The following is a 27,815-nucleotide window of genomic DNA, read 5'->3' on the forward strand; positions in this document are numbered from 1 at the left end:
AAAAAAAGTTCAAAAACGTTTCCACTCAGAATTGTCGAGAGGAATATGGAAGATCAAAATTCTTATGGCGTCTAGCATAGCCCCTGACAGGTGTCTGTCAGTGAAAGTGTTTGTCCTGCTCACAGGCTTGCTGACAGTACCAGTGTTTGTGGTCTCTTGACAAGTGGCCCGATCCCTTCTGAAGTGTGGTTCCCAGACAGGAGCTACTGCTGTCACAGGGTCATCTGTTAAATTATGCTGTTCTGTATTGTTCTGTGAATGGAGGAAACCCCAATATATGAAGTCTTTGGGGCTTCTGCCCTAAAGGACAAGAACCTTTCTCTGCCTCTGAAAGAGAACAGCCCAATTCAAAGCAAGGGAAACCATGGAAAGCGACAAAATATTACGGGGACCCTCATCTACTCTGAAGGCCAAACCATGAAAATTGGGATAAGACTGCCATTTTCTTCAGGCAGTCTTGTTGTCTCTCTTGGGCCTGTTTGGCACCACGCCGAACAGAACTCAAGGGACACCCAGAAGGAAGAACATTCCTTCCAGTCATTTCTTTGGTTGATTTGTAAAGAGCCTAGTACATAGAGTAAATTTGGCGAGGGAGGTGCTAGGGGCATGAGGCAGGGCACAGGGTTTGAGAGGGAAGGTCCTTCAGCCTGACAGACCTTTTGGAGAGGAAGCTTGCAAGAGACAGTGATTCAGGGCAAGTAGCAAGGATGGCTCCCACTTCACTGATTGACCTGAATGACTGTTTCATTCTTCCAGACATTCGGCTGTAGATAGTTGTGGACCTCCTCCAAGAAGAGGCAGAGGAGAGAGAACAGAGGGTGTTGCTGAGAAATATGTGGGAAGAGGTCCTTGTCCCCCAGACTACAGAGGGGCCACATCCAGAGCTGCCCTTGCCTGGAAGGTGGTGTCGGGCGGGGGGTCGGGACTCCGCAGACTGTTCCTAGTCCCTTTCCTCTCCCTGAGGTGCCAGTGAGGAGGCAGCCCTTCCCCCAGACCAGCTCCCCTTGGCTCCCCTTCCCTGGGCGTCTGTCTCCCCAGGGCAGCCAAAGGAGATGAGCTCATTTCTAGAACCCGAGAGGCGGGCTCTGACCCCATCTTGCCAGTTATTGCTGGAGTGGGACAGTTGAATCCGGGCAGGGCATCGAGCTGGCACCAGGCCAGCCTCGAAATCAGGCAAATCTGCTGACTCATCTCCCTCTTCCAAACAAGCCCTGGGAGCTGGCATGCAGGAAGCAGCCCTGAGGAGTCTGATGGCTGATGGCGTGGGCCACCTGGCAGGGACCAACAGAGGGTGGGGGGAGCAGCGGCTCTCGGCAGGAGCCATCATCCACCTGCCACCCCAATCCCATGTTCCACTAACTGCCATGGGGGGCAAAAATGTACGCTCACCGGAGGGTTTCAGGGCTTTTTTCGCAAGCAGAAACAAGCAGAGCCCAGGAGGGAATGTTGTACTAGGAGCAATGTTTTGCTTTGCATGAGAAAAATGGATACCTTGTCTTAGATAATCTCTAAAAATTAGGCTTGCTGTTTGGTGAGGCTTAGTGGCTTCTTTAGGGAAAAGGGCCACACATTAGGGTTTGAAAAATTAGCAGAGAGAGTTTAAAGACTAGACCAGACGTGGCCCATCATCCCCTCTCTGCCATCCCCAGAGAGTACCCAGAGATGGCTACGGGTACAAGTACCTGACTAGATAATATGGGTGTCCAAAAAGGTGTACCACTTGCTCATTTCTCTCCCAAAGGCAACCACTTTAAGAACTTTCTTCTGCTTCTCTCTCAGGGAAAAACGTTTATGCATGAAACTACATACCCGTTTGTGCTTAAATATTTTTGACACAAAAATAGCCTCAAGATTGCACCAACCCCACTATGTTTTCGGGTACCCCGAGCAAGGACTGCATTCCCGTAGCACACAATGTGAGCCGTACCCACCAGAGTTATGCAATGTGGTAGGAGTGTTGTTTCCACTTCATAACATTCCCCAGAGCTCTTTCTAGATCAACACAGAGATTTATGTCTTAAAAAAAAAAAAAAAATCTGACTTCACAGATCCCACATTTAGAGGTACCATAATTTACTCAACCAGTCCCCTAGGGATGGACAATTTGTTCTTTTTGTTCACCCCATTGCAAAAATGCTCCAATTAACATCTTTGTGTAGATAGCTTAGAGAACTTTGGGGAATGTCCACAGAATAAATGCTTATCAGCAGGACTCCCAAGCACCCCCCCCAACCCCGCCCCAGGTACAAACATTTCAACTTTACAGATTTGATCTAATCAGTAACTTCTATAAAGAACAGCTATTCCAAGGAACAAAAGAGTTTCCCTGTTTGAATTCCTCCCTGAAATAAGGTGAAAAGGACAACCTGATATTGGGATGGGACCCCTTTTACCTCGAGTACCATTGAAGGTGTGTGCACACAGACTGGGTGAAGAAGAGGGAGGTAAATTGGTTGAGGGGCAAGAATAAAAGAAATCCTTCAGAATGTCATCCTAACCACTGATAAGGAAAAGAGTAGGCAAAGGGGTTATGAAGGCCAGTGGTGAGATCAGTGTACCCTAGTTGCCGAGTAGCCCAGAAACAGAGCAGGAGGTCACCCTGGGCTGGAGGCTTTGCAGTATTTGCTGGGGTTTTCCCAGAGGCTCCCCTGTGGGTTGCGTGATTCAGTGACCCGGTGTGGCTATCTGTTAACAATTCATTGTTGTCTCTCTTGGGCCTATGGATTGACTAGGTTCAGCTGGGTGCCTCTTGCTTTGCAGTATTCCATGGGGGTGCCCTCATAACTGGACTGATGTTTCAACTGGAATTACCCAAAGAAATTTATGATCTTTCCCAACTTCCTGTAGATTCCTATCCTCGAATGAGGAGAACCGAGGTTTGGCCATTCCTCTTTGGTTCCCAAGAGGCCCATCCCCAACTCACACTGCCTTGGAGGAAAAGGGGGACTTACTGATTTGAGTACCTTAACTGTCTAGGAGGGTTTCAGGAACAGCTGGGTCTGGCTGTTAAAAGAATGTTGTAGGAATTTGTTCCTCCCCATCTCTCAGATTCCTTTTTCTCTCTCTTGACCTCCTCCTCAAATAATGCCACCAGGCTCTCCAGGCTTAAGATTAGCAAGAAACCCCCTTTCTCACAGCAGCTTCAACCCCGTCCTGAAGCTGTCCATTGGCTGACTTGGGTCACGGGCATGTCCCTGGACAGATCACCATGACCAGGGAAGGAACACTCTGGCCAAGCTTTGGTCTTGTACCGAACGCTGGGTCTGGGAGATGGTGTCCAGCTTACCCAAATCACAGGACTAAGACTCAGTCAAGGAGGAGGTGAGACTGGTTCCTTGAATGAAGGTAGGAGAAGGGTGACATTGGAGACCGTGGACTTCAGTCACCAGCCCAGTGATGGAATCCTTCACATACCACCTGTGTGAACCCTTAGAGATGATCAGTGGGAGGAAGTATGCTCACAGCCTCTGAAAGCAATCTCTTCCACTCTGGGGCAGCTCTGAATATAAGTCACTATAAAGCGAGATAAATAACAACACTCTAACAGTCCCTGTGTGTCAGGCACTGGGCTGTGTACTTTACATGCACATTTTAATTTCTTTTCATAATATCTTGTTAAAAGAGTTATTATTATTGAGCCCGCTTTACAGAGGAAGATATTGAGACTAAAAGCCATTAAGCACTGGGTGTTAGACACAACTGATGAATTATTGAACACTACCTCTGAAATTAATGATGTACTTACTATATGTTGGCTAATTGAATTTAAATTTAAAAAAAGAAAAGAAAAAAAAGCCATTAAGTAACTCAGATATGTCAAGGACAAGATCTTCATGGTAAACCTCCACACTATAAAGGTCTGCCCCACTATGATTTTTACCCATTGACCTTTCTTTGGCCTTTGGAGTTAATTGGATAAGTTCTTCAAGAAGCTATAGACAGCTATTACATATAGCCCCAGACGTCCGTCTTCTCTGGCAAGCATCCCCTGCAGCCTTGTAAATTTGGAATGTAAAATGGTCTGCAGAGGTTTCCCTAAATGCCCTTCTCTGGGCATGCTCAGTCCTCTTCAAATGTGCTTTAAACCAACCTGCTCCAAATGGAGTCCAACCAGGCATGAAATATTATGGGAACTCCTTCTCAGCTACTGTACCTCTGTTAGCACCACCGCAGATGAACTTCGGATCTTATGGAGCCACCACTGACAACAACTCAGATTGTGGGTGGAGTCCTCTGCCATCTTCAGGACCTCATCAAAGCTTCTGGGAGGCTAGTCCCGGCTCTAACAGGGCAGTTAACATTTTGAAACCCCCGGGGGTAGAGCTTTGCTTTTACCCTTGTTCATTTTCACCCAGTTCATTTCGGTTTTTGTCTCAGCCACTTCTGGAAATTCTCATTCTGTCCTTCTACACCTCTGTCAACTCTCCCAGCTTGGGTCATTCTGAATGAATGGTTGGTTTTTTTTGTGTTGTTTTTTTTTTTTAAAGATTTTATTTATTTACTTGAGAGAGAGTGAGCATGAGTAGGAGGGGAAGGGCTGAGGGAGAGGGAGAAAAAGGCTCCCTGCTGAGCAGGGAGTCTGATGTGGGGCTCAATCCCAGAACCCCGAGATCATAACCTGAGCCAAAGGCAAACACTTAACTGACTGAGCCACCCAGGCATCCCTGTCTTTCCTTCTTTTATCCATTTAATTATCTCATATTTATTGAGCAAGAGCTCCCACTTTGTTAGCTGAGAAGCTCTGGGCAAGTTGCTTAACCCACCTGTGCCTTCTTTTTCTAATCTGTTAAAATGGAGATAATAGCATCACAGAACTGATGTAGAAATCTAAGGAGATAGCCATGCTGTGTTGCTTACAATGGTCCCTGGGATATGATAAATTTCCAACAAATCGAAAACACTGAGTCCTGCTATGAACCCATTGGTGCTTGCTCCCTCTTGGTTCCTGGACCAGACTCCCTTTCAGGTTTGAGTTTTGTCCCTTGGGCTTGCTTGCCTGCACACTGCTTGCAAATGCCCTTCCCTCCAGCAATCTGGGGTTGCCTCAAGACACTCACCAGTTCCCATGAAAATCTAGTGCCTTCTCTTTTCTCCTTCATTTTGCTTACTTGTGGTTTGATCATCTTGGTGCCATTTTTAAGGCCCTCTTGCCATGCCTCCTGGCAGGGCTGGAAGTCCTTCCTTGCAGGTGCCTGCAGTGGCCCCCTCTCAAGGCTTTATGACAGCTACCCACAACCAGAGAAATGCTTTGCATTCTCAGCAGAGCCCTCAGGCGACTGCCTCCCACCATCCAGACTCCTAAATTGGAAACCATAACTCTCCCTTCCCTTGTTTTCTGCAAGCCTTGGTATTAGGATCCAGTAGGTTCTTTCCTGGCAAATTTTTTTCATATAAATGGACTGAGGGTCTGAGGATTCCCCACCCCAATTCCCTACTCCCCACCACACACACACACACACACACACACACACACACCCCTTATAAAAACTGGGACTACTATCAAAGGAAGAAGTTTTCTCTCCACCCCATCTTCTCATTCCTTTACATTCTCAAGGCCACCCCAGGGCCACCATGATACCCAGCTCCTGGGGAAACCATTTAAATAGAATACATGATAAATCATGACAGCCTTGAATTGTGTTACACAGCAACATTACCCAACTCTCTCTGTAACTGGGTCCTCCCGTCCTCCCTCCCATCTCCACTTATGGACTCCTAATTCTTGGTAGCAGAATATGTTGCTAGCTTAGAACTGGGCACTAAGTTACCGACACAGGTAGATAGGGAGAGGTTGAAAACCACCTTGCTGACACAGAGACAGTGTCTGAAGAAGACAACATTTGGAATGCCCAGGGCTCAATGTAATGCTTGGCCAACTAAGCAGAAGGACCATGGGATGAGCCTAAGGAATCTCTGTCCCTTCCCAGCCCAGAAGCCATAGTCTCTTTGGCTGCATGAGTGAGCAGAAGCTCCTGACTTCACAGTTGGAGGCCAGGTAGGCTGCCCCATTTCAAAGAAGCAGCTACAAGGGGAAAGGATGCTGGGTATTTGGGTGTGGTATGGTCTAATGTGTGGTATCTGTCCGGTTCTGAATTAATAGGGCCACCCAAGGTTCTCTCCAGAGAAGTTCTGACTCCCTAATGGATTGGGTAGGAGAAGGGCTGGCAGCCATGCAATCTTATGATTCCCAAGTGTTTTGATTAGGCAAAGGGCTGACCCCCAGCCTCGGCTCTCTCTTACCAGCGTACTTGGTTCCTTTCTCAACTCAGAATCAGGGCTCAGGGGTCTGCTCCAGATACTGCCTTCCCAGCCACCCACTGTGGATTTTCTCTGTGGCACTGCTAGAATGGAAGCTTCTAGAAAACAGGGCCTTTGCCGCAGAGCCTAGAACAGTGCCTGCCCAAATCAAAGTAGCACTTGGGAAAGTCTTTGAAGGAGGTAGTGACCCATGGAGTGAGCTGGAAAGGACTTCAGAGATGGTCTAATCTTTTCCTCTAATTTTTCATGGAAGGAAATTGGGAGCAATCCAGAGATTTTAAGTGACTTCTCAGATTTGACACTAGAACTGGATTTTGCCTTTTTCAAGGAGCTTTCAAGGCGCACTACCCCAGTTTACTTTTCACACACTCTGTGGGGAGTGCTATAAGGATAGCATGGTGGACAAGAGAGTGAGAATTAGTTGCTCAGGGTCACACAGCTAGAATTTAAACCCAGGTTTGTCTACTCCATTCTGCTGCTTTAAACCTTTGGATTGGGGATGATGAATATGTTTCATTTCAAGAGCCAAACACAATTAACTGGGCGTTTTCCTGGGGGCCACCATTTTGAAAAGGCATCTGAGGCGACATCCAGGTTCAGAAGCTGAGAGTGCACGATCGATTAACCATGTCTGCCATGGGCAGGGGGGGAGGAGTAGCAGAATCTGCCGTCCTTAGGACTAGAAGGTGTTGTACTATTACAGCATTAGCTCCTTAATCCGGGACTCTCTCTCTTACCGTACTGCTTCTGAAGCCAGTATTTCTTCAGTTCCTGTCCCAACAACCAGAAGCCTGCAGGAAGGCTGCCAAACCCTGCCAAGTTGGAAGTGAGAAGAGCACAGCTGGAAAGGAACTGAACGCACATTTGGTTATTCCAGAATCTCTTGTCCATCACACAGGGCAGGGTTGCCTCCATGTTGGAAGGGCTCAAGTACACTAACGACAGAAAGACAGAAAATCCAAAATCATTTATCTCTACTTTTAGAGGGATTCTGTGACTTTTTGGCACAGACTTACATGGGGTCCTGTTTTCCTCAGAGTCTGCTGAGGACAGAGAACTTCCCTGACACACACTAGGTGATGGCAGGACTAGAGAAGCATTGGTGACCAATGACTACAAGGCAGAGCCCATCTGCACAGAACGGAGCATGGGTTGTGGAGAGAAGGCCTGGCCATGCAAGGCGGGACTGCCAGGAGTTAGCTCAGTGACCCCACAAAGTCTTATTGAGTCCTGAGCTTCGGCCTATAAGTTACCTCACCTCATACAGACACATTGACGGGCATCTCCATTGGCTCCCACCTGCCTGGACATGTTCTGCAAGGTGCTGAATACGATGGGGTCTGGAGCAGACCCTGAGTTCAAGGAAACCCCGGCCCAGGTAGGGAACCAAGACCCACAGAGCCCTCATGAAATCATGTGGGATGCCCCAGGCCTCTCCAGTTTCACCGCCCTCCCCTCCTTCACAAGCAGCCTATCTTGATGCAAAATGTATTTTCTCAGAGTTCCCCTGATATTTTGGGTTGCCTCACAACTCCATGCCTTTGCTAACTCTCCTAGGCTACCTGGCAAACCTTTGAATCCTGCCTGTGCCCCTCAGCAGCTAGGAGGCCCCGAGCAAGTTTAACTCTATGCTTCTGTTTCCTCAGCTGAAAAAAGGGGATAATAATAGTCTTACCTGCAAAAATTAAATGAGTTAATACATATTAAGCACTAAGAAGCATGTTTGGCACTTAAGCACTAGATGAGAGTCAATAATTATCATTACTCATCCTTCAAGACTCGACTTGAACTCCACCAGGAAGCATTGCAAAAAAATACCCTAAAGACAAAAGATTGCCTGGAAAAGGTATTTGCAACTTACGACAATGAACTAAGTCCCTTAGTTTACAAGGAACAAGTACAAATCGGTAGGAAGACAGTAGTTCAATAGAAAAAAGTCCCAATAAACAGGAACATGTGGGTCACAGAAAAAAAAATACAAGTAGTCAATAAGCAAGAAAAGATGCTCCGTTTTACTCTTAACCGTGCAAGTCAAAGTGGCAAGGCCCTTTTCACCTCTCAGATTGGCAACATTTTTAAAGTTTGATAATGTTCACTTAGTGTCAGCCAGGATGGAAAAACTAATAATTTGCATATGCTCTTAGATGCTCATATTGATTTCTGCAGCTGTTATTGATTGATTGATTTTTTTCTTTATTATAAGAGTTGATTGATTTTAGAGAGCATGAGTGGGGGGATGGGCAGAGAGAGAGAACCTCAAGCAGATTCCCCACTGGGTACAGAGCTCAACACGGGGCTTGATTCCGTGACCCTAAGATCATGACCTGAGCCAAAACCAAGAGTCAGATGCTGAACTGACTAAGCCCTCCAGGCACCCCTGCAGCCATTTTAGCTGCATATTCTGAAAATATTTATCAAAACTAAAACTGCACATTTCCTTTAGTCCCGCAGTTTTCCTGCTATTATATCCTCACAAAAGAATACCCATGTATGGCATTAGCCTATTCTAGGTTTCTAGGACTGTGCCTAGCATACAGAGATGCTCAATAAATATTTGGGGAATGGACACAACCAAAATGTTCATTGTAGCGATGTTTGTAATAGATAAGACCTGAAAGTAACCTGTCCCCCAGCAGGGTAGACTCTAAGTAAATGATTGGAGAAATCTACATTTGTCAAAACCAGTGTCTTGCCTCTGTATATTTGGATTCAGGAAAGTTAGTAATAAATAAGGTGAAAAAAAAAAAACCCACCTAAAAACATCAAAACATCAAAATGCAGGGGCGCCTGGGTGACTCAGTCAGTAAAGCGTCTGCCTTCGGCTCAGGTCATAATCCCAGGGTCTTGGGATCGAGCCCCCTGTTGGGCTCCCTGCTCAGCGGGAAGTCTGTTTCTCCCTCTCCCTATGCACCCCCCACTCATGCTTTCCTCTCTCTCTCTCAGATAAATAAAATCTTTAAAAAGAGCCCAGCAAAGTGCAGAACAATAAACACTGTACAAAATCATTGAGATAAGTAATAAAGAATATGCGTATATACATATCCAAATACTACGTGTATGCATTTTTTTTCCTTGGAAAGATATCTTGTAAGTCGTTTATAATTCCTTTGTGGGGAAGGATGGGACAGGGAGGTAGATAAGGAGAGAGAATTTTAGATTCATTTTGTACTTTTACAGATGAAATGTATTATGTTATGGGGCACCTGGGTGGCTCAGTCAGTTAAAATCTGACTCTTGTTTTGGCTCAAGTCATGATCTCATGGCTGGGAGATTGAGCCCCGCACTGGGCTCCCCACTCAGTACGGAGTCTGGGGTCGGTTTAAGATTCTGTTCCTCTCCTTCTGCCTACCCCTCAACTTACACGGGCATGTTTGTGCACACACATGCTCTCACTCTAAGAATAAAGAGAAAGAAATGCATTCTGTCTTTCAGTGCATGCATGTGTTGGCTTTATTTTAAAATAAAAATTTTCAATAAATATATTAAATATTTTTAAATATAAATATTTAAATTATAACAAATTCTGGGATAAATAAACCAGTGTGCCTTTTGTCCTGGAGCAACTGACAGGGCTCTCTTACACCTGTGCTGTCTCTCAGCCTCCTCCCCACCTCCCACTCTGGCCTCCTGCTCCCACTCTGCTGAGCCCAGGCCATTCCCCGCACATCCTCCATGGCCCGGCTGGCCCCTCTGCTTCTGCATTTCCCTTCCTCCACGCACCATGTTCTGTAAAGCATTACACCCATACCCTCTTCCCAGCTCAGGCTGGTGTCCTTGCCGCCTCCCCCACAGTGCCCCGTACCCACATCTGTCCCGGTACTTCTCCACTGTCTTGAAATTGATCTGTTTGGGAGGGAGCAGTTGTACGAGGTCTTCAGGACAGAGCTGTACTTCCCAGTCTCTGTGAACTCTCAGTTCAGTGCTGTTTACATGAAAGGTTCTCGACACATGTTAGAAAGATGCATATTGAGGGGAAAAGTCTTGTCTGGAAAATTGTGGAAAAACCTCTGAAGCCTGGTAATGACAAAGGCTGGAATGCATACATAAGAAGGCGACAGTACTGCTTGCAAAACTGGATATTCAACCAAAGAACCCAAGTCTCCAGTAGCCCCTTATCAGGAATAATTGATTCTGGTGCCAAAAATCTCACCCCCCACACTGAGCAGCCTCCTTCTGGGTCTCCTTGCTCCTCTGACTGTTCTGGCTTCTGTTGGCAGTGCTAGCGAGGTCGCAGAGTCTTGAGGGACAGCAGTGGGGGTCTGTGGTTTATTTGCTCTACAGCAGTTACCTAGAGATAAAACCCCTACCCAGTGGGACCGTCCAGGGGGGTTGGGGAAAGTTAGAAGGGGCCGTGAGAACTAGAAGTTTCTGGCAAAGAATCTCTAGGGACAAACGGATTTCTCGGGAAGATAAGCACTTTAGAGAGGGAGAAGGAACAGCTGATTAGGATAGTTGGAAGTTTTTAAGGCCAAAAGTGCAAAAATAATAGAGTCAATCAAAGTTTCAAAGCAATTTTCCTGGCTCATTTCATGGGACTTAGTTCTTCCACAAAGGGAAAGTCTGTGGCATATGGTTTGGATAAGTCAGGATTCTGAGGTCCCTAGACATCTGTACGTAGAAGCAGGTACACGGGACGAGGGAGGGCCAAGGGTAGGCTGTGGGGAACAGGGTGGGAAGGTCAAGTTGAGAAAGGCCTTCAGACCCACCTCTCCATTTTCTTGAGCTACTTGCCAGCCTGCTCCAGCTCCCTCCTATCTCTGTTCTGGCCCCGACTCTGAATGCACAAAGGTCACTGTGGCTTTGGCACCAACACACTGAGTGGACTCAGTTACGGAGCCTGGGCACTCAGCGAGGCGGTGTGCCGAACAGTGAGGGCATGAGCACAAAAGGGGTTCAGGAATGGTACCTAATCCCAGCTCTGCCATTCACCCGCCCTGTGACCTCTCAGGGGCCACTGCTCTCTCTGTGGGCTAACTTAATATTCAGTCTCTGAGCACCCTTTTGCGTGAACGTTCTCTTGCAAATTCTTAACTTGACATGGTATCTGAGACTCTGAACTTCCAGAAGCGCTGGAGATAGCCCAGAGAGAATAAAGATTTGAGTGATGGAAATTCAGTAAATATATCTTTCATCTCTCACCAGGGATCTTGTAAGCAATAATTGGACTGTCCCACCCATAGTTTCTAACTTAATCATAGGACGTGTATTGAAGGTTTATTATATGTTAAGGAGCTGGGTGAATATTTTGGAGCAACCAGAGAAAATAATAATATTAACAGCAATATGTTGAATACTATCACGGATGTTATACCTCTTACCCATCAGTTCTGGGGAGGTAGGTATTACCATCCCCAACTCGATAGAAGAAACCAGAAGCTTTAAGAGATTAGGAATCCTGGCACAGGGCACACAGTGAGTAAACAGCAGGGCCAAGACAGAAACCCACAGTGCTCTGACTCCAGAACCCGAGCACTTCACTAGAATTTACAGAGTCTTCTGGAAATAATTATGAGAGGCTTAGGAAGAATAAATAATTGTTCCACGCATGGACCAACAAGTACGTTGCTGGTCTAAGCACAGTTCTCTCTTCCCTCACCAGGTTTATTTTCCAGCCAAACTGGAACTTCCCACCGGCAGCCCCTAACTCAGCTGCTTGCTTGATTCCTGTCACACAACTCAGGATGATGGGTGGATGGCCCGCCCATCTGGCAGGTTCAGTTACCCAAATGCTTTACTCCATCTTTGTTTTCTTTATGCAGATTGTCATAAGCAGCTTTTCACAGAAAGGGAAATGGACCTATTTCACAATATTTCCCAGAATTTGGGTATCACCTGCTGAGCCCACAAAAACTGACTTGGAGCCCTCCGTTTTGGTTGCTCTTTAAACTCAGGGGCCACGGAGCTGCTTGATCAGACAAAGAGACAGTTGACAATTCAACTTCCAAAAGTCTGGGTACCACGAACAAGGGAGTTCTTGCTGGGTGGCTGAGCCCTGGGCCCAGGATAGAAAAAGAGGCTCAGGGCACGTTGGGCGGCCCTGGAGGCCCACTGGTTCCTGTAGAAGGCCTGGAAGCCAGTGGAGTTAGTTAGCTCTTGTGAGCCAAGTGGCAAGGACAAAAGGAGAGAGGTTTGGCTTAGCGTTGTGAGTTTACAAACTACTGATCCAAGGCTCCAAAACAACATTCTGCTCACAGATGTGGAGCAAAAGGAAAAAAGCTTAATTGACGTAAGCTACTGGTGGTCATAGATAACATATCAGACTCAGACACAGACTCAGTGAATGCAAAGCAACTCTTGAGAGAGAATAATAAAGTTGAACATCAATAGATAAAGGGACAGATCTTATAGACGGCTGGAAGAGAAGGGCCATCTGGATTAGTGGCCTCTTAGGATAGGCCCCAGGAGTGAGATGGGGAGGCTGTCTATAGCGAGCCACCTGTTAAAGAATTCTAGCGTTACCACTGCTCGGATTTTCTCAGGCAGGTTCCGTGCTACAGGTGAAGAAGCTGAGACACAGGGTAAATGACTTGCCTAAGGTCATATCATAGACAAGACACTGGAACCAGCCTTCCTGACTGCTGTCCCAGCGCCCATGTCTTCTGCCTCCCACTGTCTCAGCATCTGACTGGCTCTCTCTCTTTGGCCTTGAGAAATGGTTCCATTTCTTCTCATTGTCTGTGTATAACTACAGTGACCATCGTGGGGACTCCTGTGTGGCTCAGTCGGTTAAACGTCTGCCTTTGGCTCAAGTTATGATCTCCGGGTCCTGGGATCGAGCCCGTGTCAAGCTCCCTGCTCAGCGGGGAGTCTTCTCCTCCCTCTCCCTCTACCCTTCCTCCCTGCTTATGGGTGCACTCTCTCTGTTTCAAATAAGTAAAATCTCTAAAAAATAATAATAAAACGCCTTTAGTGACCATCTTGGTAGTCCCAGCATGACGTCCTAGCCATTCAGCCTGGTGGTGGGACAGAGCTTGTCATGTCATCTCTAAGTTACTTCTCATATGCAGAGCCCTCAAAGGGCCCTTGAGGGTTTCACCCAAGGGGTTAGAGTGGTCAGACTGACAGAAGACAGATAAAGAGGGAGTCTGGAAGGGACAGGGAGAGGGGAGGGGGGAGCTCCCTGACACAGGAGACACTCACACAGAATGAGGGACCACCTGCTGGGAGAGGTCCAAGGGGGGCTGCCCGAGAGGACGGCTCCAGATGACATTCCCCCTAAGGTATCAGCACCGCGGAGACTTTACGACCCTTTCTACACAATAAACAGCTCGGGAAACACCAGGGTGTCCCCTTTCTTGAAGGTAAGGGCCACACAGGCAGGTGTTTTTGCCAGTTTCCCTTTTCACTACTATCGACCCAGTACGTAGAGCTGGGGCACAGCTCACGGGCTAGATCCCGCCCACAGCCTGCTCTTGTAAATAAGGTTTTACTGGAATTGAGCCATGTATTGTCTACCACGGCCTTCACACAGCAATGGCAGAGTTGAGTCATCATCCCTGACCACATAACCCACGAAGGTGGAAATCTTTCCTGTCTGGTCTTTTCTAGAAAAGTTTGACCCTCCCTGATCTGGACTGTGGCCTACGTCCCAGCAGACGCTGATATACATCTGATGAATGAGTGGTCTGTTTTCTCTGTTGGTGTCATAGAGGTGCAGAGATCTTAGCTTAGAATATGTAAGCATAAAGAAAAAAAAAAAAAAAAAAAACCAGGGCATGGAATTCAGAGCTGACAGATCCGAACTTGAACCCTGGGTCTACCACCTAGGAGTCGTGTGACCTTAGGCAAATTATTTCTACTTTCTGCTTTTCATGAGCCTCGTAAAACAACAATAATAGTAGCCATTTGTGATGAAAGACCAAATCACAGCATAGAAGGCACGGAGCCTGCCTCGTATAAACTACAGAAGACATTACCTCGTTATTAATAACTTCAAGGGGTCTTCTGTGTGAGAGGTTGACATGGGACCCATTGGACGCTGTGGAACAGAATCAGCCATCAGAAGGCCTGAGCTCTCCACAGAACAAGGGGCAAGGGCAAGTTCAGGGATGACTGTCAGGCAGTTCACCATGGAAACTTGTGGAAAGTGACCCATCAACCCATTTACAATATGATGGTATTTAAGATAGTGAATGAATAGGCAAGATTTAATTGGCTATAGATGTCAGATGTTTTTCCACCAGTGAAAAATAATGATCCATCCGTGTTCTCTCATCCATTCCCCTGGTGACCAATTGCATACAATTGGCTGGAGTCAGAGCTGAGCTGCCTGAGGTCACGGGAACCCATGGGAGTTACCCAGTCATAGAGGGATTGACTGTGGCCCTCTGCACCGGCTGACAATTGAATTCTCAAGGAGGGAGGTATTTTCTCATACAAGGCAGGTGTGGCCCCTTTGTGTGGTAGATGGTGTTATCTCACAAAGGTAATTTTTCTCTAGCAGGAACCCGTAATGTACTCTAGGTGTTCTGGCAATCCCTAAGCTCTCTGATTCCCCAGGCTAACCCAGAAACAAAATAATCATGGGCAAGTGCAAATCTACATGAGCAGGAGGTGGAGTCGGAAACATGCAGTAACTTAGGACTGAGAATGGCCACGTCCATAGTTGCCCCTGCTTCTGAGATTTTGCAAATTCAGTGATATATCAGTGCCTGGGCTTGCCTCACTCACATTGAGACAGGCATGGCAATATCTAGAACCCTTTGGGACTAGCTGGAAAGTGCATGTTCCCGTGTGAGAACTTAGCCCTCTTTCTTTTTCTCAGGCATGAAGTCCCGATCCCCAGCTCTTATTAAACACTGGCTCATCTACACCAGGTAGAATTCGACTATGGATGTCCCTAGGGTCTTAGAATCGGCTGTGTTTGTTCTAAGGAATACAGGTTTAATAACAAGGAAAACTGAAGAGATATTATCCAAAATCACATTTCTTTGTTTTTATCTTCTTATGTATCAGGACCCAGGACACTGTAATCTGTGAAGAGTTTTCTGTCTTCATAGTTGTCTCCTGGGCCACCCCCCTCTGACCTTCAATGATAAACATCTTAGCAGCTGATAACTAGACCACCATCTGCTGCCAAGCGCATTCCAAAATAGCCACACATTTTGTGTGTCTCACCGGGAACTCAAGCATGTTTCTATATCCTTCCAGAAAGCATGACACAAGCCCCCCAATGCTCCTATAAATATCCATAGACCAATTTCAAATCATGTTGAGGAAGAGACCTTAGAGTAGGAGAGCTTGGTGGCTGATAGGTAGTGGTAGGAGCTTTGAGTGAGAGAGTCAGGCGCAGTCTCGGGTTCCGCACTCATGTGTGAACTCCTGGTCCGCAACTTCCTTCTGGGATTCTTTCCATCCTCACGTGGGCCACACTCCCTTCTCCCAAGCAATTCAACTATGAAGTACCTTACACTTAATATTACAGTGACTTAGCCAGAAACATAGATGACCCCCAATCCAGGAATTCCCATTGTTAACAAAAAAATAAACAAACCCTCAACTTCCTTACAGTGCAATAACATACTCGATGGTATTTGTCCAGATGAAGAGAGACAAGACAGAGGGCTGACAAGGGCCGGTTCCTTCCCTCAGACTCTACTTGCTCTCAGTCACCCACCGAACCATCTTGATGCAGACCAAGATCAAAAGCATCAGTAACCCTCAATAAGAAGGTGGTTCATCTTCATAAAGTGGGAGGTCCCTACACAAAGTCTGGAGGGCTTAGTTAATGATGGCATATGGAGTTGCAAGGTTTTACCATAATAATACCAACCAAGCAGCGCACTCCTGAAGTCTGTTCACTATTAATGCTTCTCATACCTACTAGGTCCCTCTCCTCTGCCTGTCCCCCTCTTCACTGCTCAGCTCTCACCTCTGCTCACAGTCACCCTTGCCCCAGAGAGCACCAGCTAGGAGCGCTCTCACCCAGTGTTCTGAAGGGGCCTGTAGTTGTCAATATGCTTATCCTCGGGGCTCTCCTGAATGAATACTTCAGGCTGTTTGTGGACACACAACTCGTGTTGTGTTTATCTCCGTGTGTCACTCACATGTGTCCCCAGCTGCTGGTTTGTGCGTGTTCTCACTTGTCCGGGGGGTCATTTATTTGTGTTTCTGTGCATAGATGGAAGCATACTAAAGAGAAAACGTCAGTAGATGTAATTAAGATCGTCTTGTTCCAGAAAGAACTCTGGTGGTTTTCTTTGGGTGATTACAAAAAAAAAAAAAAAAAAAAAAAAAAGGAGTAATATGTGTTAAAAGCAGGGAGAAAGAAATAAGAAAATGGAAGTGGGGGTAAGTGGAATAGGAATGAAGCAAAAAGGAAACCTGCATTCCATAGTGACCTCTCACTGGGTGAACAAATGCACGTGGACATGAACGGGTGGATTTCAAGAGAGGGTTATTCTGGGTATGGGCCCGTCTGTTAAGTTCTCAGGCCCAGTCTCCCTGCAGCCTGACTCTGGTGGGAGACGAAGGGGCAGAGAGGCACCTGCTCCTTACTTAGCGATCTTGTTCACTCCTTCCCCACTCCAACACCATTCCTTGATGCTAGTTTGGCTTCTTCCTTGGGTAAGTACATTTTGGGAGTGGAATCTAACAGATTAGCCAGAGTGGACTAGGGAAAACCTAGCCTTCTCATTGGCCCAGGAGGTGCTTCTAGAGGCAATTGGGGAACGGAAAATAGATACTTGGCTGAGGGCAGGGCTCAGAGAATTGGCCAGGTGATTTGGGAGAACGATTGGAAGTGAGCCCAGGACAGAAAGGATCAAGCCAATGGGGAAAAGATGACAGCTTGGGAGCAGAGAAGAGCTCTAGGACATAACCCAGGTGCCGGTGGAGAAGCGCAATCTGGATGCAGGTAAGGACACAAGAGAGGGCAGGGAGCACTGTGGGTTATCCAGGGAGAAAGAGCTCTACTCCACCAAAAATGGGGCCAATGCCTGAGGTGGTGACGGGGTGAGGCTGGGCAGGTTTGGGTCAGGTTAAGCAGAACGAGCCTTCAGCTTCATGGGTGTGGGTATTCCTTGGAAACTAAAGAGGCCAGCCCTCAGGTTCAGAGCATAGCATTACAACCAGAAAGGTTCTGCTAATGTTTTCATCAGCTTTTGTGCAAAATATTGTAGGAGACTCATTACAGGAGCCTGTAATGCACCTGCCCGTCCAGATGGATTTGTCTGTCTTAGGCTCCAAACCTCTGGAGGACAGGACTCCATTCCCACCTAGCGCCACCCTGTGCTTCCTCAGGCTCAAAGAGCCTGTTGCTGGCAACGATTTAGAGAGGGCAACTCTCTGTTCATGGGTTTGTTGATTGGCTAAATGACTCGATTCGCAGACCTTGAAGGTGCCACAATATGACACTGTGTTTTCATTGTTTTGTTTTGTTTTTTTCCTATTTTCTCCCCCAAGAGCAGAAAGAGCCTGGGCCTTACTCATTTTTGTATTTCCAGAACTTTGAACTGTGCTAGAATATCATGGGTGCTCCAGAAATACAGATTGAGAGAATGAGTGAGGGTGAGCCTGAAGAGTGGTACCAAAAAAAAAAAAAAAAAAAAAAGAGTGGTCCAACCTCACCTCCCCACCCCCCACCAGGCCCAGCAACCCCTTTCATCCCGGGGCATCCCAGGTAGGTGCCAAGCCTCCGACTAATGAACAATGCAGAACTCCCTACCCCTGGCTCCCGTGGGCATTTGAGTTTGCAACCTCTCCAGTGAACACTACTATAATTCCAATTTTATGGGTGATAAAACTGAAATTTTTAATTTGCAGATGCTCTCTGGGTCAGAGCCAACACTGGTCTTCCAGGACCCAGAATCCCTGTTCGTAACCACGGACAGGGTTACGAATCCCTACACATTCACTCTCTGTGGGACTCTGACGTCATCACTGGAGTGTTCTGACGAAAGCTTCCTCACCTGTAGAGATAATAAAACCTACTTAGAATAGTTGTGAGATTCAGATGATATCAATGCAACAATAAGCAGGGAGATGGCAGCTATGCTTTCCAAGGGACTTACCCTTAAAATCTGAAAGAAAGTAGCAGATGGACAGTTTTCTGATCTAAACCAGCTTAGGGAAGAAGTCATATTCAGGTAGCACCTCCTCCTTGAAGTAACTAAAATCACTATCAGTACTTCATCTACTTGCCCTTTGGCAAATATATTGCAAGGGCTTTCCATGTGCCCCTTGGTACCGAAGGACAGGAAAGCCTAGTAGGAAAGTGAGCTTCAACTCAGAAGGCTTAGCCTGACAGGCTCACTCATATCCCTACTGGCTGAGGGAATTTGCACAAGTCACTTAACCTACTCAGCCCTCAGTTTTCTGAACTATAAAATGGGAACGAGAACACCCAACCTACACAGCTGTGAGGTTTAAATGAGCTTTATACTCCAAAAGGGACCAGCTACTATTCCTGTCATTGCCCAGCTGGCGGTGGGGGTGTGGGGGGTGTGGGCGGCCCAGTTGGCTCAATGGCCATTGTAACACTGATTTCAACCTCAGGATTACTGTATTATTTATTGGAGAAGAGAAGAAATATTTCACCACTGATACTTAGAATTTCCAGTGCAAGCTAATAATAAAAAAGTACACCAACTCTTAATCCATCTTATTATTGTTTTAAATTCCCTCCAGGCAATGCACTCCTTACTGATTACACATAGAACAGACCACTCCCACGGCCAGCCATTGGTAAGCAAATGAATTATATCTTTGTGCCCAAGTATTCAGGTGGTAATCAGAATTAATTGGCAGTTATAAAGCACATTTATAGTAACTCCTTGAGATTCTGTGCATGGAATCAATAGACTTTGTTACAAAGTAGCAAACCTCTTAGTTAATCCAATCAAAAATTCCATGGGGGTGCCTGGTGGCTCAGTGGGTTAAGCCTCTGCCTTCGGCTCAGGTCAGGATCCCAGGATCCTGGGACCCAGCCCCATCTCAGGCTCCCTGCTCCGCAGGGGGTCTGCTCCTCCTCCTCCTTCTGCCCCTCCGTCTGCTTATGCTCTTGTGCTCTCTCTCTCAAATAAGCAAATAATTTTTTTTAAAAGTCCATGGGCTTGGACACCTGGGTGACTCAGTGGGGTAAGTCTCTGCCTTCGGCTCAGGTCATGATCTCAGGGTCCTAGGATCGAGTCCCGCGTCTGGCTCTCTGCTCCGCAGGGAGCCTGCTTCCTTCTCTCTCTCTCTCTCTCTCTCTCTGCCTACCTCTCTGCCTACTTGTGATCTCTGTCTGTCAAATAAATAAATAAAATCTTTAGAAAGTGAAAAAAAAAAGTTCATGGGCTTTTCCTATTCTAAAAAATTTTTACTGAAGTAGCATATAAAGAAAAGGACACATATCATTCAGCTTGCTGAATTCTCTGTAGAGTGCACTCATGGAGCCAGATCCCGAATCAATGAACAGAACATTGCAGGTACTCCAGAAGCCTCTTCATTCCGGCCTCCAGTAACTACCCCTTGCCTTCCTTCAGTACCTCAGAGATCTTTCTATACTGTGAATCCGATCATGTCATCCCTCGATTTAAACGCTTCACACGTGTTTTCGATGCTCTTTGATTCAAATCAGTCAAAACTCCTGCACCTGTCTCTGTCTGTGCTTTAATGATCCAGCCGTGCCAAACTTCCTTCCTTTTGCTGAATAAACCATGTGCTCTCTCTCCCCTTTGTCTTTTCAAAACTATGTATAAGCGTACCATTGGGATATAACTCCTATACTGTGTAATTCACCAACTTAAAGTGTATAATTCAGTGTTTTTTTGGATGTTCATAGAGTTGTAACCATCACCATTCTCAATTTTAGCACATTCTCATCACCTCAGAAAGAAACCCAGAGCCAATTAGCATCCATTCCTCATTTCTTCTCAAACCCTCCTCCCTCATAATCGATGTTCTGCCTCTATTGATATATCTGTTTCGGACATGTCATGAAAATGGAACCATACCATTATGACTCCTCTATTTGGGCTGGCTTCTTTCACTTAGCATGACATTTTCAAGGCTTATCCATGGTGTACCATCTATCAGGACTTCATTCCTTTTTCTTACAAATAATATACCATCGGAGCAAAATGCTCTATTTTGATTTATCCATTCATCAGTTGATTGGCATTTTAATGTTTCCACTTCTTAGCTGTTATGAATCAAGCTGCTTTGACTGTTCACATCTAAGTTTTTGTGCAGATATATGTCTTCATTTCTCTTGGTTATACACCTAGGGGTGGAATTGCTGGTTCACACAGTCACTGCTTTATGGCGGAACTGCCAGACTGTCTTTGGAGTCCTTGGCTCCATCATGACCAGCGGTATATCCTATCCTCTAAAATACTTGTTATTACCAGCCTTCTTTATTATAGCCAGCCTACTGTGTAAAGTGACATCTCATCATGGTTTTGCTTCACATTTCCCTAGTGACTAATGTAATGGTGCTAGGCAGCTTCTCGTGTGTTTTATTGGCTATTGTAGATCTTCTTTGGAGAAATATCTATTCAGATACTTTGCCCATTTTTTAAAAAGATTTTATTTATTTTTTTGAGAGAGAGCGAGCAAGAGCAAGAGAGAAAGAGAGAGCACCAGTGAGGTGAGAGTCAAGGGGGGAAGCAGGGTCCCCAGTGAGGAGGGAGCCTGACACGGGGCTCAATCCTGGGACTCCAGAATCATGACCGAGCCAAAGGCAGGCACCCATTTTGCTAATTTTTTAATTGAGTTTTTTCGTATTGACTTGAAAGAGCTCTTTATGTAGTCTAGATAAAAGCCCTTTATCAGAGATATGACTTAAAAAGATTTATATAAAATAGAAACGTTGGGAGAGGATTACTATGGTTTTTAATTGAATGCCAAGGTGAGTTTCAACTTAGTAGGGCACACTTAGAAGAGAAAGCAGTGAGGCCAGGGTACTCAGGGACATCTGGAAGAAAAGGCATTTTTGAGATGCACCTTGAAGGATGGATAAACTGGAGGGTGGAAGATCCACGGCGGCAATGCTAAGGCCCGTTTCATTCAACAGTAGGTCAGAATTATCATCCATTCCCATCAGATCCACGGTATTTACTGAAGACCCACCCTCTGCCAAGCACTCTTCCAGAAAAAGTAAGAAGGTTCCTCTCCTTCAAGGAATTTACAGCCCAAGTGGGTGATAAAGACATATAAACAAATATCAGGATTTGCAATTCAATGTGCTAAGTACAAGCATTACAGAAGTACAGAGAAGGGAGGTTGTCTTGGACCACTTTGGACTTTCAGATGATTCATTAAATCAGGGAGGCTTTGAGGCCTTTGAATAGAATTCATGGGACTGTTAAGTAAGATGAGAATGGACTACTATGCCTCCATCGGAAAGGATGAATACCCGACTTTTGTATCAACATGGACGGGACTGGAGGAGATGATGCTGAGTGAAATAAGTCAAGCAGAGAGAGTCAATTATCATATGGTTTCACTTATTTGTGGAGCATAAGGAATAACATGGAGGACATGGGGAGATGGAGAGAAGCAAGTTGGGGGAAATCGGAGGGGGAGATAAACCATGAGAGACTGTGGACTCTGAGAAACAAACTGAGGGTTTTGGAGGGGGGAGGGTGGGAGTTTGGGTGAGCCTGGTGGTGGGTATTATGGAGGGTACATAATCCATGGAGCACTGCGTGTGGTGCATAAACACCTGGAACACTGAAAAGAAATTTAAAAAATAAATAAAAATTTAAAAAAATACATCTTTATTTTTAATACCCAAAATTTATGTTTGACATTCTCTCCACTGAGGAGTATAAAGAACGAACCATAGTAGTATTTGAAGCACTAGTGACTCAGTCATTAAAAAAAAAAAAAGCATGGATTTTATATATTCTATTAAATTGTCTTGGATCTTGAGGTAATTTTTATGCTCATCACTACTTCAAAATCACAGTAGTTATTAGACCCACCAGTAGTTTCTGTTATTTAATGTGTTAATAAATAAGTAGTATGTTATAGTCAGATTTGACTTCTTAAAATTTTGATTACTCGGGGAGCCTGGGTGGCTCAGTGGGTTAAGCCGCTGCCTTAGGCTCAGGTCATGATCTCAGGGTCCTGGGATTGAGCCCCGCATCAGGCTCTCTGCTCAGCAGGGAGCCTGCTTCTCTCTCTCTCTCTCTCTCTCTCTCTGCCTGCCTCTCTGTCTACTTGTGATCTCTCTCAGTCAAATAAATAAATAAATAAATCTTCAAAAAAAATTTTTTTGATTACTCTATTTCAATACAATTGGTTTCCTTTGTAATCCTGTATATTTCCTTTTATGTATTTGTAAACTGAGAAGGGCTTCTGAGCTTAATCAACTGCCGGAAGATAGATGGCACAAAAATGTCAAGAAAGCCTACATTAAATAATTCTTCATTGAGGCTGGAGATTGCACTGAGCCGGAACAGAGACAAACAAATAAGCAGATCATTTCAATATAATAGAAAATGTATGACAGGTCTGGATAAGGCACTTTGGAAAGAAGTAGGATCGATTCTTTCTAGAGCTTTCAAAGAAGGCAATAGGTAACATTTGAACTGACTCTCGAAAGATGGGAATAAAGTTGAAGAGACCCTCATGCCTCAGGTCCAACCCTGTCTCCAGTCCTTGAGTCACCTCTGTGGCATTCCATCATGTGAATCCAGTGTCTGCCCAAAACACTTGAACCTGGAGGCATGCGTCCAGAGGCTGGCTAGAGTTGGAGGAAAAGGGGAGAGCAGGACAGGAGCTTGACAGGTGGAGTCGTGACAAAGGACAGGCCTGTATTTGTAGAGCCAGAAGGAGGCCAGATGAGCAGGAAGAAGTAAGACCACCAGGGCCTATGGACTGGGGTCACACAAAGGAGAAAAAAAAAAAAAAGACCTTGGCCTTAGGAATCAGTCAAACCTGGGTCCACTCTAAAATGGACAGCTAATAACCTGCATGACCTTAAACAAGTTATTTAATCTCTTTGAGTCTCTGTTCTGTCATATGTAAATATGAATTAATACCTATATATCAGGGTTGTGGGGACCAAGTGATAGAGCATACGGAAAAGTACTTGGCACAGAGGAGGCAATCAGTAACTGTCAGAGCCTCTTCCTTTCAGTTTTGCCCAAAGCCAGCCTTTGCTATCCTTGTCCTTCAGATGCTCATTTGACCTTGATTACTCATTCTCTAGGCCCAGTAATAACTAGATTTATTAACTTCTTACTATGTGCTTGAACTTGTACTGAACATTGTCTCTTTTCGTCCTCACAACGTCCTACAAAGGTGAAAACCTCTATTTTACAGATGAGGAAACTGAGGCTCAGAGAAATCAAACAACATAATTTGCCCAAGGTCCCACAGCTAGGAAGTAGTAGAACTGGAATTTAAACCCAGATATGGCTGACATTAAAGTCTATGCTCCACACTGTAGTGCTTCCAGAGAAACATTTGGAGATCACTCTGCTGGGTAGACCTTTAATTCGCCTATCAACAATTGACCAAAGCCCTAGAAAGCTATGCTTTAACAGACAATGCCTAAAAACACCAAAATCAACAAAAGCAAAGAAGTAGGTTGGACAAGGGGAAATCCTAATAAGGAAAATAATTTAATTAAATACTTACAATATTAACAGCAATTTCTTGGGTACTGGAGAATGTCACCTTTTTTCCCAGACATCGGAAGGCAACAACTGTACAATTTGAGATCCTGAAGGTCTTCTTTAGGGTTTTGTGATTAAAGTCACCTGGAATGGTGGCAGTATCTCCACTTGCAATCTATTCACCTTAACATTAAGCTAGGGAGATCCCAATCACAAAGACTGCTGTTTGCATAGTGCTTATGGTTTAGTAAACATTCTTATTTACAGGGTTATCTGCTGACAGGACCCAAGGAGATACATAGGGCTAGGGTCATTTGTATTTTCAGAATAGGAACCTGAGACTCAAAGAAGCAAGGTGACTTCCCCAACCAAGGCCAATGAGCTAGTAGACAGAATCATGATTTAAACCCCATCCTCTGACCTCTTCTCCAGGGTGATTTCCACCTCCACTGGCATCTTTGTCCCAGTCCAAACTAGTTAAGAGACTGAGGCTCTTTGGAAGCATACTTCTAGATTCCTGGGAACTGTGTTGGATGATGGGTTGAAAGCAAACAGAAGATAGTATTCACAATAAAAGTAAAAATCTAGCATTTCTTGAAATAACTTTATTGAGCTATGTATCACATACCATAAAATTCATGTTTTTAAAAGGTATAATTCAGTGGTTTTTAGTACATTCGCAAAGCTTTGTTCCCATAACCACTAATTTTTTTTTCACCATAAAAAGAAACCCATAGCCACTGCAACCACTACCCATCCTGTTTCTATGAATTTATCCTGCTGGCCATGTCCTATGAACACAGTTGCTCAGTATGTGGACTTTTGTGTCTGGATTTTTTTTTTTCACAGCCCACTCACATTATAGTATGGATCAGTACTTCATCCTTTTCATGGCCAAGTAATATTCCATCATGTGGATATACCACATTTTATTTGTCCATTAACAATTAAGGGACATTTGAGCTATTTCCCCCTTATGGCTCTTATAAATAAAGAATGAAAGCTGCTATGAACATTTGGGTATAAACTCTTGCCTGGATATGTGCTTTCATTTGGGTATATACTGAGGAGTGGAATTGCATAGGTAACCCTATGTTTAGCTTTTTAAGGAACTGCCAGAATAAGACAGTTCTATATTCTATTTGTTCCTTTATTCTTCACACTACTCTGCTATTTATACTATTTCCAAAGTGACTGTACCATTTTACACTCTGACCAATGGTGTATGAAGGGTTCCATTTTCTCTCAGTACTTACTGTTATCTGTTTTCATTAGTATTAGTAGTATATATAACCATCCTCGAGGGTGTGAAATGGTATCTCATCGTGGTTTTGACTGGCATTTCCCTGTTGGCTAATGGTATTGAGCATCTTTTTATGGGCTCATTGACCATTTGTATACCTTCTTTGGAGAAATGTCCATTCACATTCTTTGCCAACTTAATTGGGTTGTTTATCATTGAAGTGTAAGAGTTCCTTATACATTCGAGGTATAAGCCCTTGATTGGATATGATTTGCAAATATTTTCACTCATGCAGTGGGTCATCTTTTCATTTCCTGGATAACATCCTCTTAAGAAATAAACTTAAAACTTTGTGTAAGTGCAATTTATCTATATTGCCTAACCCAAGATCACAATGACTATGTTTTCTTTTCAGAGTTTCATACTTTTGGCTTTTACTTGTAATTCCGTGATCCATTTTGAGCTATTTTTTGTATACAATGCAAGGTCAGTATCCAAATTTGTTCTTTTGCATGTAGATATCCCGTTGAGCCAGCACTCTTTGTTAAAGACTAGTCTTTCCCCATTGAATTGACTTGCCAGTCAAAAATCAATTGACCATAAATGTAAGGGATTCTTCCTGGGCTCTCAGTCCTATTTCATTGATCTAGATGTTTATTCTTATTCCAGGACTGCACTGTCTTGATTACTATAGCTTTGTATTGAGTCTTGAAATCTGGAAGTGTAAGTCAACTAGCTGTGTTCTTGTTTTTCAAGATCACTTTGGCTCTTCTCTGTCTCTTACACTTCAATATGAAGTTTAGGATGAGCTTATCCACATTGGCCACAAAAAAGATAACAAGGATTTTGAGTGAAATTGCAGTGAATCTGTAGATCAATCAGTCTTGGAAATACTGCCATCTTAACAATATTAATTGTTCCAATCCATGAACTTTGGGTGCCCTTCCATTTATCTAAGACTTCTCTAATTTCTTTCCATGACTTCTGTAGTTTTCAGTATATACGGTCTTGATATACTTTCGTTAAATTTAGTCCTAAGTATTTTATTCCTTTTTATGCTAACATAATGGAATTGTTTCCTGTGGTATTATGATTTAGAACATGAAAATGAATATGAAAATATGAATATGTATTAGATCTTCACCCCTGTTCTTAGCATACAGTTCCTAAACCCTTGTAATTTCCCAAGTTTTTAGAGCAATAGGGTCATCTTTTGTTATAACATTCGGATTTCCTCCTCAGTTCCTGAAATAACTTCTGAGAAATAAAGAAGAGAAATGGGTACCTTGCTGTTTATAACAAGACCCTTTCAACCATACTTCGTTTTATGTGAATGAGGGGACTTTGGGAAAGCCCCTTAGGATGGGGGCTGATTTCCAAGGGAATCAACCTCAATTAGAAGGTTGGATTTTTCAGTTCCACCTTCCACCCTCTGGGGAGAAGAGAGGAACAGAAGGTTAAATCAATCACCAATGACCAAGAATCATGACTATGTATGACGCCTCCATAAAACCCCCTAAAATGATGTTCAGAGAGCTTCCAAGTTGGTGAACACATGGAAGTGCTTGGAGAGGGCTGAGCTCAGGAGGGCATGGAAGCTCTGTGCCCTTTCCTTACACCTAGCCCTATGCATCTCTTCCACCTGGCTAGTCCTGAGTTGTATCTTTTCATAATAAACTGATGATCTTGTAAGTAAAATGCTTTCCTGAATACTGTGAGCCACTCTAGCAAATTAACCAAACCTGAGGAAGAGGTCATGGAAACCTGCAATCTATAACCAGTTCGTCAGAAGCAATGTCAGATAACAATGCAGACTTGCAATTGACATCCAAAGTTGGGAGTGGGGGGAGGAGGATATAGTTTTGTAGGACAGAATGCTTAACTTGTAGGATCTGATGCTATCTCGAGGTAGATGGTGTTAGAATTGAGTTAAATTATAGAACATCTAGCTGGTATCACAGAGTCATTTGGAGGACAGAAAACCCCCCACATACTTACTTGATGACCAGAAGTGTCAGAAATGTAGTAGTGTTAGAGTAAAGTGTCAGAAGTGTCAGAAGGTGGTAGTGTTAGAGTAAAGGAGACACACAGAGAGAGTATGATTTCCCTTAATACTTCCTTAATTTTATTTTTGGATCATTCATTGCTAGCATTTAGATATGCAATTGATTTTTGTATATTACTCTTGTATCCTGCAAACTTGCTGAATTTTCCTTGTTCTAATAATCTGTAGTGCCTTCTTTAGGGTTTTTTATGTATGAGACTATGCCAGCTACAAATAAAAATAGTTTTACTTCTTTCTTTTCTATCTGGATGCCTTCTGTTTCTTTTTCTTAATTGCTCTGGCTAGAACCTCTAGTACAATGTTGAATAGAAGTAGGCAAGTGTTCTTTACCTGTTCCTGATCTTGGGGAAAAAAGTTTCAGTATTTCACTATCAAGTATGATGTTTGCTGAGGGTTTTTCCTAGATACCGTTTAATATTTTGAAGATGTTCCCGTCTGTTCCTAGTTTATTAAGTACTATTATCAAGAAAGCCTGTTGGATTTTGTCAAATGATATTTCTGCATCTATTGAGATAATTAATTTGTTTTTGTCTTTTATTCTATTGATATAGTATATTAATTTTTGTATGTTAAACCCTTTTTATATTCTTGGGATAACTCCTCCTTGATCATGTGGATGTTGCTTTGTGCATTGCTGGTTCAATTTGTTAATACTCTGTTGAGGATTTTTGCATCTATATTGATAAAAGATATTGGT

Source organism: Neovison vison, chromosome 2 (assembly GCF_020171115.1).
Source record: "Neovison vison isolate M4711 chromosome 2, ASM_NN_V1, whole genome shotgun sequence".
In the NCBI taxonomy this organism is placed as follows: domain Eukaryota; kingdom Metazoa; phylum Chordata; class Mammalia; order Carnivora; family Mustelidae; genus Neogale; species Neogale vison.